Genomic DNA, 12,228 nt, shown 5'->3' with positions numbered 1-12,228 from the left:
GGTCATAAATTATTGTTACCTTGCTTTTGAAATATGTTGCCATGAGGGTGTATTACTGTTGTTTTTGCAAATAAGGGTTTGTAATTATTAATAGTTTACAATGAGGGAGAAAAACACAACATGGAAAACAAATACACCTTTATTTCTAAATACAATAATGTCATTGTACTAGTAACATAACCTAAATGTTGTGATAACCAGGACAAATGGGCAAACAACATGTGTGAGTTGTATCTACAATAGCATTGTTTAATGAAGACATTGTCATTCTTCAATTTCACCCCTTTAAAATGCATAGAAAATAGTAAAAAAAAAAAAAACTACAAAAACCCTAATTTGGCCCTAAAAAACAAAACAAAAACAAGACATAGATCATTTAGGTATGATGAGTACTGTAGTTGGGTGAATGAATGAAAGCAGCGCTGCAATGTGAACAATAAAGTAAATATGTAATGTTCACTAAGGAGATGAAAAATTAAAGGAACAGTCCCAAAAGAGTAACCAAAGAAAATGGCTCCTTTAGTGTTAACTATCCCACTGACCGAAACTGGTTTTAAATTAATAGGCAAATTTGCATGCAAAAACATGCATGCAATTTGACAAATGTTAACACTGCCTAAAGCACAGGTGTGGAGCTCCAGTCCTCGGGGATGTAAGATCCACTGGCTGCTCATGGTGGCGGAACGCCGAGATCCACGCTGAGGCGCAAGCCTCTGGGTCTCGGCCTGTCTCTGCCATCACTGGAGCGCATGGCGCTCTGCTCCCTTTGGATAAGTTGCGGACGCGCTCTTCATATGCGCTCCGCCGCTGTAAACAATGAGTTGGGTTATATGTCAGTCATATGGGCATACAGTCTGACTCATAGCAGGTGACCAGGCAAGCCTGGGGGGCACTTGTCCTGGAAGATTACTGGAAACAATGTTACCAGGTAACTAATAACTCTAGTCTTCCCCAGTAATCTTCTAGCATATGTACTCTGAGATGATCAGCAAGAAATGAGAGGTTAGGGTGAGTCCCCAGCTTGGAGAATGTCCTGAATGTAGAGCAGGTGACATCTATAGTGTAGTTCCAGCACTGTGAGGCCACGTCATTGCTGCTGCTCTAATAATATGTGCTTCCAGGAGACTTGTGCTTGTTTCTCCATAGCTTCATAAGCTGCCTGACTGTAACTTTCCTCCTGACATGACTAAGGATGCTTTCCTGTGTGACTTCTCTGACGTTTTATAAAACCAGCTTTCTGACTGAAACATTTCCCACACTCTGAACACAAATAAGAACGCTCTCCTTTGTGTCTCCTGTGATGTCTAAGAAAAACAAATTTCTGACAACCATTTCACACATTCAGAACATGTAAAAGGACACTCACCCATGATTTTTCTGATGTGTAGTAAGATTACCTTTCTGTCTGAAACATTTCCCACACTCTGGACATGAATAAGGACGCTCTACTTTGTGATGTCTCAGAAAAATACATTTACGAATTAAACATTTCCCACATTCAGAACATGTAAAAGAATGCTCTCCTGTGTGACTTCTCGGATGTATAAAAAGACTACCGTTCAACGTTAAAACATTTACCACACTCTGGACATGAATGTGGACACTCTCCTGTGTGAATTCTCTGATGTTTAATACAGTTTGATTTGACACGGGAAGATTTTCCACATTCGGAACATGGATAAGAACGCTTTCCTGTGTGATTTCTGAGATTTCTAACAAGATCAGATTTCTGACTGAAGCATTTCCCACACTTTGCACATGAGAAAGGACGCTATCCTGTGTGAATTCTGTGATGTGTACGTAGACCAGTTTTCAAACAAAAACATTTCCTACACTCAGAAGATAAAAAAGGATGGGCATTTGAGCTAACAGGATAGGATCTATCAGAAGATTCCTCAGGATTGGAGAGATGTGGTGATTTGTCCTCATGGTGACGTCTGCTGTGTATATTTTCTGCAATGAAGTTTCCTGCTGGTAAATGTAGTGCGCACCATTATCGTCTGCACCATAATCTGTTGGAGAAATAATAACAGAGAATAGTCATTGTCCTGTCAGCAGTCGTGTGTGTTGCCGTAGCAGTTACAGATAATAAAGACCAGGTCAGACACAAACTCAATAGATAAAAAGATAAAACCAAGAAAAAAAAAAACACAGCAACCCACCCATAAGATCCAATGTCATGGAAACAATCACATCAATCAATCAATCCAGTCCAACAATAGAGCAGATGCCTCCCGCCTTGCAGCACATGTAATGTACAGACTGGGAGCCCCAATACACAGCAAGGTGCCACATAGCATCACAGATATACCACCCAACACATCATACCAGTATTGATACATAAATGTAAGTGCTGAAGGGTTAAAGCACTGTGTGCCAAAAGCTATATAAAGGTGGCCACAGACCATCAAATATTTCCTTCAGCTCTTTTAAATACAATCAGTTTTCTTGATTGATTGTTTTGTTTAAAAACCAGATATTTTTAGAGACTGATCAGAATTTTGCCACTGCAGCTGATAGATCAGAAGGCTGAAAATTTTTTAGGGAATTTAACCCTTTAACGGTTTTTTTTTTTCCCCTCCACAAAAGCCAGTTATGTTTGTATTGTGTTTATAACCTCTAGAGGACCACAGGCTTATTTCCCCAGGTGACCAGGCCATTTTTTACAATTCAGCACTCTGCAGCGTTAACAGTTCGCTGCACAGACATACAACTTATCACCCAAATGAATCTTGCCTCCTTTTCTTGCCACCAACAGAGATTTCTGTTGGTGGCATCTGATTGTTGCTGCCCACAGAATAACGTGAACTTAAATATCAGGGACTACTATTCCAGTGCATGATCTGGCATTGTGTATGTTACTGCTTATTACCTGCAGTGTGTTGCATGTCAACCCTATTATCATTGTCTGTAATCTTATTTATCGCTCAGCACTGTGTAATATGTTGGTGCTATATGAATGCAATACACCTGTGAAGTGAAAACCATTTCAGGTGACTACCTCTTGAAGCTCATCAAGAGAATGCCAAGAGTGTGCAAAGCAGTAATCAAAGCAAAAGGTGGCTACTTTGAAGAACCTAGAATATGACATTTTTAGCTGTTTCACACTTTTTGGTTATGTACTATACTTCCACATGTGTTAATTCATAGTTTGGATGCCTTCAGTGTGAATCTACAATGTTCATAGTCATGAAAATAAAGAAAACTCTTTGAATGAGAAGGTGTGTCCAAACTTTTGGTCTGTACTGTACCTAATGCGGTACTTTACCAAACTATTATTTTTTACCAAACAGCTCTGAGTAATTTGAAGCCAATGTGAAGGCCGGAGGGATGGTGCACATGGTTTTGTCTGGGGCACCAAATAGGTGGAAAATGGCCCTGGGTGTAAGCACATTGTTACATATGGCAATGGGCAAGGCTGCTTGTTCACCTGGAAGTGGCATCCCACTGGTCCCCATCATGTCACTCTCCTCTGCAGACTGCGGCCCCTCCTTCACATGTGTCTCTTCATCTCCATCCTCCAGCTTCACATTTGTCACTCCTTCAGCCTAAACACAGGAAATAACACTGTTACAATGCAAGCACTGATGAAGTGAGGTCATTCCATATGGAGTCAATGTTATGTTTACAGCCTCAGTTCCATCTACCTGACGAGGGTGGGGGATGGTGTGGTGTGATGTTCCTGTGTACTATCCTGGGAATTAAGAGGACCTGTATATCTCTCCGGTGAGGTTCTGTTACTGGATCCACCTGTAGGGAACAAACACAAGGGTGGGAAAGGCAGAAATATGAGATTCCTCTATTACAGCATAAAAATGATCTCTGCCATGTAGTGCCAGGGACTTTTGTACAGAAGCAGCTTTGTGTGTGGCTGGGGGAGCTCTGCAGTGTATTGCAGCTCACAGATAACTAACCCATGCTCTATAATAAGCTCCTTATTAGATGGGAATTTCCAGTAGCCTGCCCCCACAGCACACCTGCAGAGACAGGCCCTGACCAAATCCAGAGGAGGAGCAGCCCTATTTGAGATAAAACAAGGCTGTCACCCTCAACCACACTTTGCAAGACTCAGACACCACTAGCAGTTGTGTGTGAACAAATCTTTTAGACACAAACACACACACACAGATTTCTGCGCTGAAAGGGATATCTGTCCCTGTCTATGGCAGTTACGACAATGTCACGCACTGCTGTCAAGCAGCACGCATTCAGGCTGGCGTTCACGTCTCTTGGGTCAGCCGCAGGATTTGCTGGCATAGTAGTGACACAGTGGTGGCTGCTGCTAGCACATTAAGGGCGCTGGGGTGGCTGATGCTGGCAAATTAGGGGCACTGGGGTGGCTGCTGCTGGCACATTAGGGGCACTGGGGTGGCTGCTGCTGGCATAGTAGTGACTAGTGTTGGGCGAACAGTGTTCGCCACTGTTCGGGTTCTGCAGAACATCACCCTGTTCGGGTGATGTTCGAGTTCGGCCGAACACCTGACGGTGCTCGGCCAAACCGTTCGGCCATATGGCCGAACTAAGAGCGCATGGCCGAACGTTCCCCGAACGTTCGGCTAGCGCTGTGATTGGCCGAACGGGTCACGTGGTTCGGACCCGAACGCGCTCTGATTGGCCGAACTGTCACGTGGTTCGGGTAAATAAATACCCGAACCACGTCATATCTCCGCCATTTGTCTGTGGGTTTAGCTTTGGGTAGGCAGGCAGGGTAGTTCGCGCTCCAGCCACGCTAGCCAGGGTCCCCCCCAGTCATTGTGTGTCGCTGCTGGGAATAGTAGTACACCGCTCGCTCAGCATTCTGTTTACTGCCACTCTGTGTACCTCGCTCAGCCACACTATATAGCATTCTGTTTACTGCCACTCTGTGTCTGCTGGGAATAGTAGTACACCGCTTGCACAGCCACACTATATAGCATTCTGTTTACTGCCACTCTGTGTACCTCGCTCAGCCACACTATATAGCATTCTGTTTACTGCCACTCTGTGTCTGCTGGGAATAGTGGTACACCGCTCGCTCAGCCACACTATATAGCATTCTGTTCACTGTTCTGTGTCTGCTTGGAATAGTGGTACACCGCTCGTTCAGCCACACTATATAGCATTCTGTGTACTGTTCTGTGTCTGCTGGGAACAGTAGTACACCGCTCGTTCAGCCACACTATATAGCATTCTGTGTACTGTTCTGTGTCTGCTGGGAACAGTAGTACACCGCTCGCTCAGCCACACTATATAGCATTCTGTTCACTGTTCTGTGTCTGCTGGGAATAGTGGTACACCGCTCGCTCAGCCACACTATATAGCATTCTGTTCACTGTTCTGTGTCTGCTGGGAATAGTGGTACACCGCTCGCTCAGCCACACTATATAGCATTCTGTTCACTGTTCTGTGTCTGCTGGGAATAGTGGTACACCGCTCGCTCAGCCACACTATATAGCATTCTGTTCACTGTTCTGTGTCTGCTGGGAATAGTGGTACACCGCTCGCTCAGCCACACTATATAGCATTCTGTTTACTGTTCTGTGTCTGCTGGGAATAGTGGTACACCGCTCGCTCAGCCACACTATATAGCATTCTGTTCACTGTTCTGTGTCTGCTGGGAATAGTGGTACACCGCTCGCTCAGCCACACTATATAGCATTCTGTTCACTGTTCTGTGTCTGCTGGGAACAGTAGTACACCGCTCGTTCAGCCACACTATATAGCATTCTGTGTACTGTTCTGTGTCTGCTGGGAACAGTAGTACACCGCTCGTTCAGCCACACTATATAGCATTCTGTGTACTGTTCTGTGTCTGCTGGGAACAGTAGTACACCGCTCGTTCAGCCACACTATATAGCATTCTGTTCACTGTTCTGTGTCTGCTGGGAATAGTGGTACACCGCTCGCTCAGCCACACTATATAGCATTCTGTTCACTGTTCTGTGTCTGCTGGGAATAGTGGTACACCGCTCACCCGTCACTGTATAGCATTGTGCTCTGTGTCGCTGCTGGGAATAGTGGTACTGTATAGCATTTCTGTACTGCCACTGTACTGCTGCCAGTCAGCGTGTACTGTAAGGATAAGTGAAATGAGGAAGAAATCCGGTGAAAGAGGGAGGGGCAAGGGAAGAGGTGTTTCCCCTGACGGTTCACGTACAGGCCACAGGGGAGCACCCAAGAAAACCCACTCAATACCACCCATGTTGTCCAGGACAACAACCCTCACAAATCCAAAAGAACAGGACCAGATAATTACTTGGATGACCTCTCAAGCGTCCAGCAGTGGGTTAAGCAGCACCAGCACATCACGCACGAGGTCCGAGTCCTCAGCCAGTTACAAGGAGCCAGTGGGCACAAAGCTGACACAACCGGCAGCGACACCACGCACACAACTGCCAGATAACCAGTCCGATGAATTACCTCAGGACACAATGGGGTATTCGCAGGAGCTATTCCCAGCCCAACAAACTTCCACCTTTCAAAGGTCAATGGAGGAACAGCCAGAAATGTTGTGCCTGGATTCACAACCGTTAACTGTGGGAAATGTACCGCGCACTGAAATACGAGGCGAGTCCGAAGAGGACTCGGAAACCCAAATCCCAGAGCAATTTGGGCAGGAGGGGTTGCAATTGCAGGAGGTCGGCCGACAAGATCTGGAAGACGACGTTGGAGTGTGCTGCGCAGAGGTTGTTGTGGGGAGCTCTACTCCACGGCGGTGGCCCACAATGACATATGACGAGTTTGAGGAGATGGAAGAGGAGGGTATGGACAATGTGGACAGAGACCCAGATTTTGTTTGTGAACGAGAACATCGCCGTCGTAGCAGCAGCACAGATGAGTCTGTTGAAGAACACACTGCTGCACGAGTTCGCCTTGTGCCACAAGGTAGGCGGCGCGCAATTTCAGGCACCACAAGCGTGGAAGTTCAAGTGAGAGGCAAAAGAGGAGCAAACAGAAATCGCCAGCAAGGAGGCAGGTGCTCCAAAGTCTGGGCTTTCTTTGAAGACTGCACTGAGGATGTTACCATGGCGATTTGCAAGGTGTGCAAGACCCGCCTGAGCAGGGGGAAAAATATTAACAACCTCTCCACCACCAGCATGAGCCGTCACATGCTATCCAAACATCCCACTCTTTGGGCAAACGCGTCAGGACAGGGTACCAGAAACAACACTGCCTCCCTTGGGTTCACCAGACCCGCCTCAGCAGCAGCAGTAGCCCAGCCATTGCGTGGTTCACAACATTCACAAACATCAGACGACGCTGACACTGTCACTTTCCGGAGTAGTGCTCTTGAGGTCTCCCAGTGTTCATCAAACACAACAACCAACAGCCCTTCCGTGTGCAGCGCTACGGTTCAGTTGTCTGTGTCGGAGATGTTTGAGCGCAAGAGGAAATTGCCAGCAAATGACCCCCGGGCCGTGGCAGTAACAGCCAGCATAGCCAAGCTTCTGGCCTGCGAAATGCTGCCATATCGATTGGTGGAGACAAACAGCTTCAAGGGCATGATGTCAGTGGCCATCCCACGTTACGTGGTTCCCAGCCGCTACCACTTTGCACGCTCTGCAGTGCCTGAGTTGCATGAGCACGTGGTCAGCAAAATAACCCGAAGCTTGAAGAATGCCGTTGCCTGCAAGGTTCACCTCACCACTGACACCTGGACGAGTGCGTTCGGCCAGGGTCGATACATCTCCCTTACCGCGCACTGGGTGAACCTTGTGGAGCCTGGCAGCGATTCCTCACCTGCTACGGCACGGGTGTTGCCCACGCCACAAACAGCTGCACCGCCGTCCCTCCCACTGGATAACAGCAGCACCTACCTCTCTGACTCCTTCTCCTCCAACGCATCTCAAAGCTGTACCTCATCCGGAAACGCTAACCCAGCAGCAGTAGGATCGTGGAAGCAGTGCAGCACAGCTGTTGGCATGCGTCAGCAAGCGTTGCTGAAGCTAATCTGCCTTGGGGATAAGCAGCACACAGGGGAGGAAATTTGGAGGGGAATAAAGGAACAGACGGATTTGTGGCTGGCACCGCTGGACCTGAAACCGGGCATGGTTGTGTGTGATAATGGGAGTAATCTCATTCGCGCTTTAAGGTTGGCTAAGCTGACACACATCCCTTGCCTGGCGCACGTGATGAACCTAGTAGTTCAGCGGTTCCTGAGGACATACCCAGGCGTGCCCGATCTGCTGTTGAAGGTGCGTCGAGTGTCCAAACATTGTAGAAATTCCAGTACTGCTTCGGGGGCACTCGCCAAGATGCAGGAGCGCTTCAATCTCCCCCACCATCGCTTGCTGTGTGATGTCCCTACGCGCTGGAATTCTACGCTGCACATGCTAGCCCGCTTTTGCGAGCAGAAGAGTGCAGTGGTCCAGTACATGACGGCGCAGTACCGAGGCGCATCCGGCCAGCTGCCAAGCTTCTGTGGATCCGATTGGGCCAACATGTTGGACCTCTGCCAAGTCCTCCAAAATTTTGAGCAATCCACGTTGCTTGTGAGCAGTGACAACTCTTCAGTCAGCATTACCATACCACTGCTGTGTTTACTGAAGAGGTCGATGTTAAAAATCAAGGAAACAGCTGTCATGATGCAACTGGGGGAATCTGAAGGAGAAAACGATCAGCGTGATGGTACCAACATCAGGCCATCCGCCTCAGGGAACGCTGGCCCCAGCAGCTATGACGAAGAAGAGGAGGAGGAACAGCTGGAGTTGGAGCAGGAATTTCATGCCACCACTGACGAGGGCCAGAGCGGTGCACGTTGGACTTCCACAATTCAACGCGAATGGTCAGCAGAAGCAGACCAGGAGGAAGGTGACGACTATGATGCATCACAACAACTATCACAACGCTCACAAGAGGATGATGAGGATTCTGGTAGGACTCTGGCACACATGGCTCAATTCATGCTAGACTGCATTGAACGTGACCCACGCATTGTGCGCATTCTGGACAACACCAATTACTGGGTTTATACCCTTCTGGATCCACGGTACAAACACAATGTTCCAAAACTGCTTGAAGAAAGAGTCAGACAGGTCAAAATGGAAGAATACCAGCAGGCCCTTGTGGAGACTTTAGAGAGGAGATTGACATCCTCCCCCTCCTCTAGCCAGTTGTACGCAGACAGACTGACTTCCGCAAACCCAGGACGACCAGGAGGGCAGCAAACAACGCAAGCCGCAGCTAGTACCCAAAAGGGAATGGTATCGGCAGTGTCCTTGGAGTGGGAAAATTTTCTGACACCCATGCAGCCGCAGCCCACTGAACAGCAAGCGTGCAGATCCACCTCCAACACCGATCGCCTGGAGAAGATGGTCAAGGACTACATGTCAGATGGCGTAGCTGTGTCGAACCATCCATCTGCACCCTTCAACTATTGGGTATCGAAGCTAGACACCTGGCACGAACTGGCAATGTACGCAATAGAGGTGCTGGCTTGCCCGGCAGCCAGCGTTATGTCGGAACGCTGTTTCAGTGCTGCCGGAGGCATCGTCACAGATCGGCGTATCCGCCTCTCTACAGACAATGCAGACCGTCTGACTCAAATTAAAATGAATCAATCCTGGATTGGAAATGACTACGCAACACTCCAGGACCCCAACCAAGTAACATGACCAATGAACATCTGGGATGGTGTTGCGTTTCCGGGCCCTGTTTATTGAACCTCTCATCTGTATTACATTTATGACTGCATGGCGGCAAAAAGCATTGCTGCTATATCCGCACGCTTTTTGTCCACATGCAAGGCCTGGGTTGTTGTGTCTCACAAAGCGTGGCCTTCTCCTCCTGCGCCTGCTCCTGTTCCATCACGTCTGCTGCTGCTGGGTTAGCGTTGCCGCGTGGTCCCTGTTTATTGAACCACTTATCTTTATTACATTTATGACTGCATGGCGGTACAAAGCATGCTATCCGCACGCTTCTTGCCCTCATGCAAGGCCTGGGTTGTTGTGTCTCACAAAGCGTGGCCTTCTCCTCCTGCGCCTCCTCCTGTTCCATCACGTCTGCTGCTGCTGGGTTAGCGTTGCCGCGTGGTCCCTGTTTATTGAACCACTTATCTTTATTACATTTATGACTGCATGGCCGTACAAAGCCTGCTATCCGCACGCTTCTTGCCCTCATGCAAGGCCTGGGTTGTTGTGTCTCACAAAGCGTGGCCTTCTCCTCCTGCGCCTGCTCCTGTTCCATCACGTCTGCTGCTGCTGGGTTAGCGTTGCCGCGTGGTCCCTGTTTATTGAACCACTTATCTTTATTACATTTATGACTGCATGGCGGTACAAAGCCTGCTATCCGCACGCTTCTTGCCCTCATGCAAGGCCTGGGTTGTTGTGTCTCACAAAGCGTGGCCTTCTCCTCCTGCGCCTGCTCCTGTTCCATCACGTCTGCTGCTGCTGGGTTAGCGTTGCCGCGTGGTCCCTGTTTATTGAACCACTTATCTTTATTACATTTATGACTGCATGGCGGTACAAAGCCTGCTATCCGCACGCTTCTTGCCCTCATGCAAGGCCGGGGTTGTTGTGTCTCACAAAGCGTGGCCTTCTTCTCCTCCTGCGCCACCCTCCTCCTGTTCCATCACGTGTGCTGCTGCTGGGTTAGCGTTACCGGTCCCTTTTCCTGGAACCTCTTATATGTATTACATTTATGACTGCATGCCGACAAAAAACATGTTACCTGTGCAAAGAAAACAGACATTTCCCGCATTTAAAAGACAGTTTTCCCTTTGAAACTTTAAAATCGATTTTCTCAAAAACTATAAGCTCTTTTTGCTAATTTTTTTTTCCTCTTGTACCCACTCCCAAGGTGCACATACCCTGCAAATTTGGGGTATGTAGCATGTAAGGAGGCTTTACAAACCACAAAAGTTCGGGTCCCCATTGACTTCCATTATGTTCGGAGTTCGGGTCGAACACCCGAACATCGCGGCCATGTTCGGCCTGTTCGGCCCGAACCCGAACATCTAGATGTTCGCCCAACACTAGTAGTGACACAGTGGTGGCTGCTGCTGGCACATTAGGGGCACTGGGATGGCTGATGCTGGCATAGTAGTGACACAGTGGTGGCTGCTGCTGGCACATTAGGGGCACTGGGGTGGCTGATGCTGGCACATTAGGGGCACTGGGGTGGCTGGTGCTGGCACATTAGGGGCACTGGGGTGGCTGATGCTGGCATATTAGGGGCACTGGGGTGGCTGATGCTGGCACATTAGGGGCACTGGGGTGGCTGCTGCTGGCACATTAGGGGTAGTGTTGGGCGAACACCTGGATATTCGGGTTCGCGAACGTTCGCCGAACATGGCCGCGATCTTCGGGTGTTCGCGCCGAACTCCTAACATAATGGAAGTCAATGGGGACCCGAACTTTCGCGCTTTGTAAAGCCTCCTTACATGCTACATACCCCAAATTTACAGGGTATGTTCACCTTGGGAGTGGGTACAAGAGGAAAACAAAATTTAGCAAAAGGAGCTTATAGTTTTTGAGAAAATCGATTTTAAAGTTTCAAAGGGAAAACTGTCTTTTAAATGCGGGAAATGTCTGTTTTCTTTGCACAGGTAGCATGCATTTTGCCGCCATGCAGTCATAAATGTAATAAAGATAAGAGGTTCCATAAACAGGGACCGGCAACGCTACACCAGCAGCAGCACACGTGATGGAACAGGAGGAGGCGCAGGAGGAGAAGGCCACGCTTTGAGACACAACAACCCAGGCCTTGCATGAGGACAAGAAGAAGCGTGCGGATAGCATGCTTTTTGCCGCCATGCAGTCATAAATGTAATAAAGATAAGAGGTTCCATAAACAGGGACCGGCAACGCTACACCAGCAGCAGCACACGTGATGGAACAGGAGGAGGCGCAGGAGGAGAAGGCCACGCTTTGAGACACAACAACCCAGGCCTTGCATGAGGACAAGAAGAAGCGTGCGGATAGCATGCTTTTTGCCGCCATGCAGTCATAAATGTAATAAAGATAAAAGGTTCCATAAACAGGGACCGGCAACGCTAACCCAGCAGCAGCACACGTGATGGAACAGGAGGAGGCGCAGGAGGAGAAGGCCACGCTTTCAGACACAACAACCCAGGCCTTGCATGAGGACAAGAGGCGTGCGGATAGCATGCATTTTGCCGCCATGCAGTCATAAATGTAATAAAGATAAGAGGTTCCATAAACAGGGACCGGCAACGCTAACCCAGCAGCAGCACACGTGATGGAACAGGAGGAGGCGCAGGAGGAGAAGGCCACGCTTTGAGACACAACA

General features: G+C 48.5%; 1 long non-coding RNA gene across 1 annotated transcript; it reads right to left on the bottom strand.

Moving 5' to 3' along the window:
* Nucleotides 1-1,860: 1,860 nt before the first annotated feature.
* Nucleotides 1,861-3,827, bottom strand: LOC137561417 (uncharacterized). The gene is made up of 3 exons (XR_011030004.1): nucleotides 3,648-3,827; nucleotides 3,431-3,548; nucleotides 1,861-2,012 (listed from the first exon to the last, which is right to left on the bottom strand). It is a non-coding gene; the product is annotated as an uncharacterized lncRNA (long non-coding RNA).
* Nucleotides 3,828-12,228: the final 8,401 nt, after the last annotated feature.

This window comes from Hyperolius riggenbachi, chromosome 3 (genome assembly GCF_040937935.1).
Source record: "Hyperolius riggenbachi isolate aHypRig1 chromosome 3, aHypRig1.pri, whole genome shotgun sequence".
Lineage (NCBI taxonomy): Eukaryota > Metazoa > Chordata > Amphibia > Anura > Hyperoliidae > Hyperolius > Hyperolius riggenbachi.
This window is presented reverse-complemented; position numbering and strand designations above follow the sequence as displayed.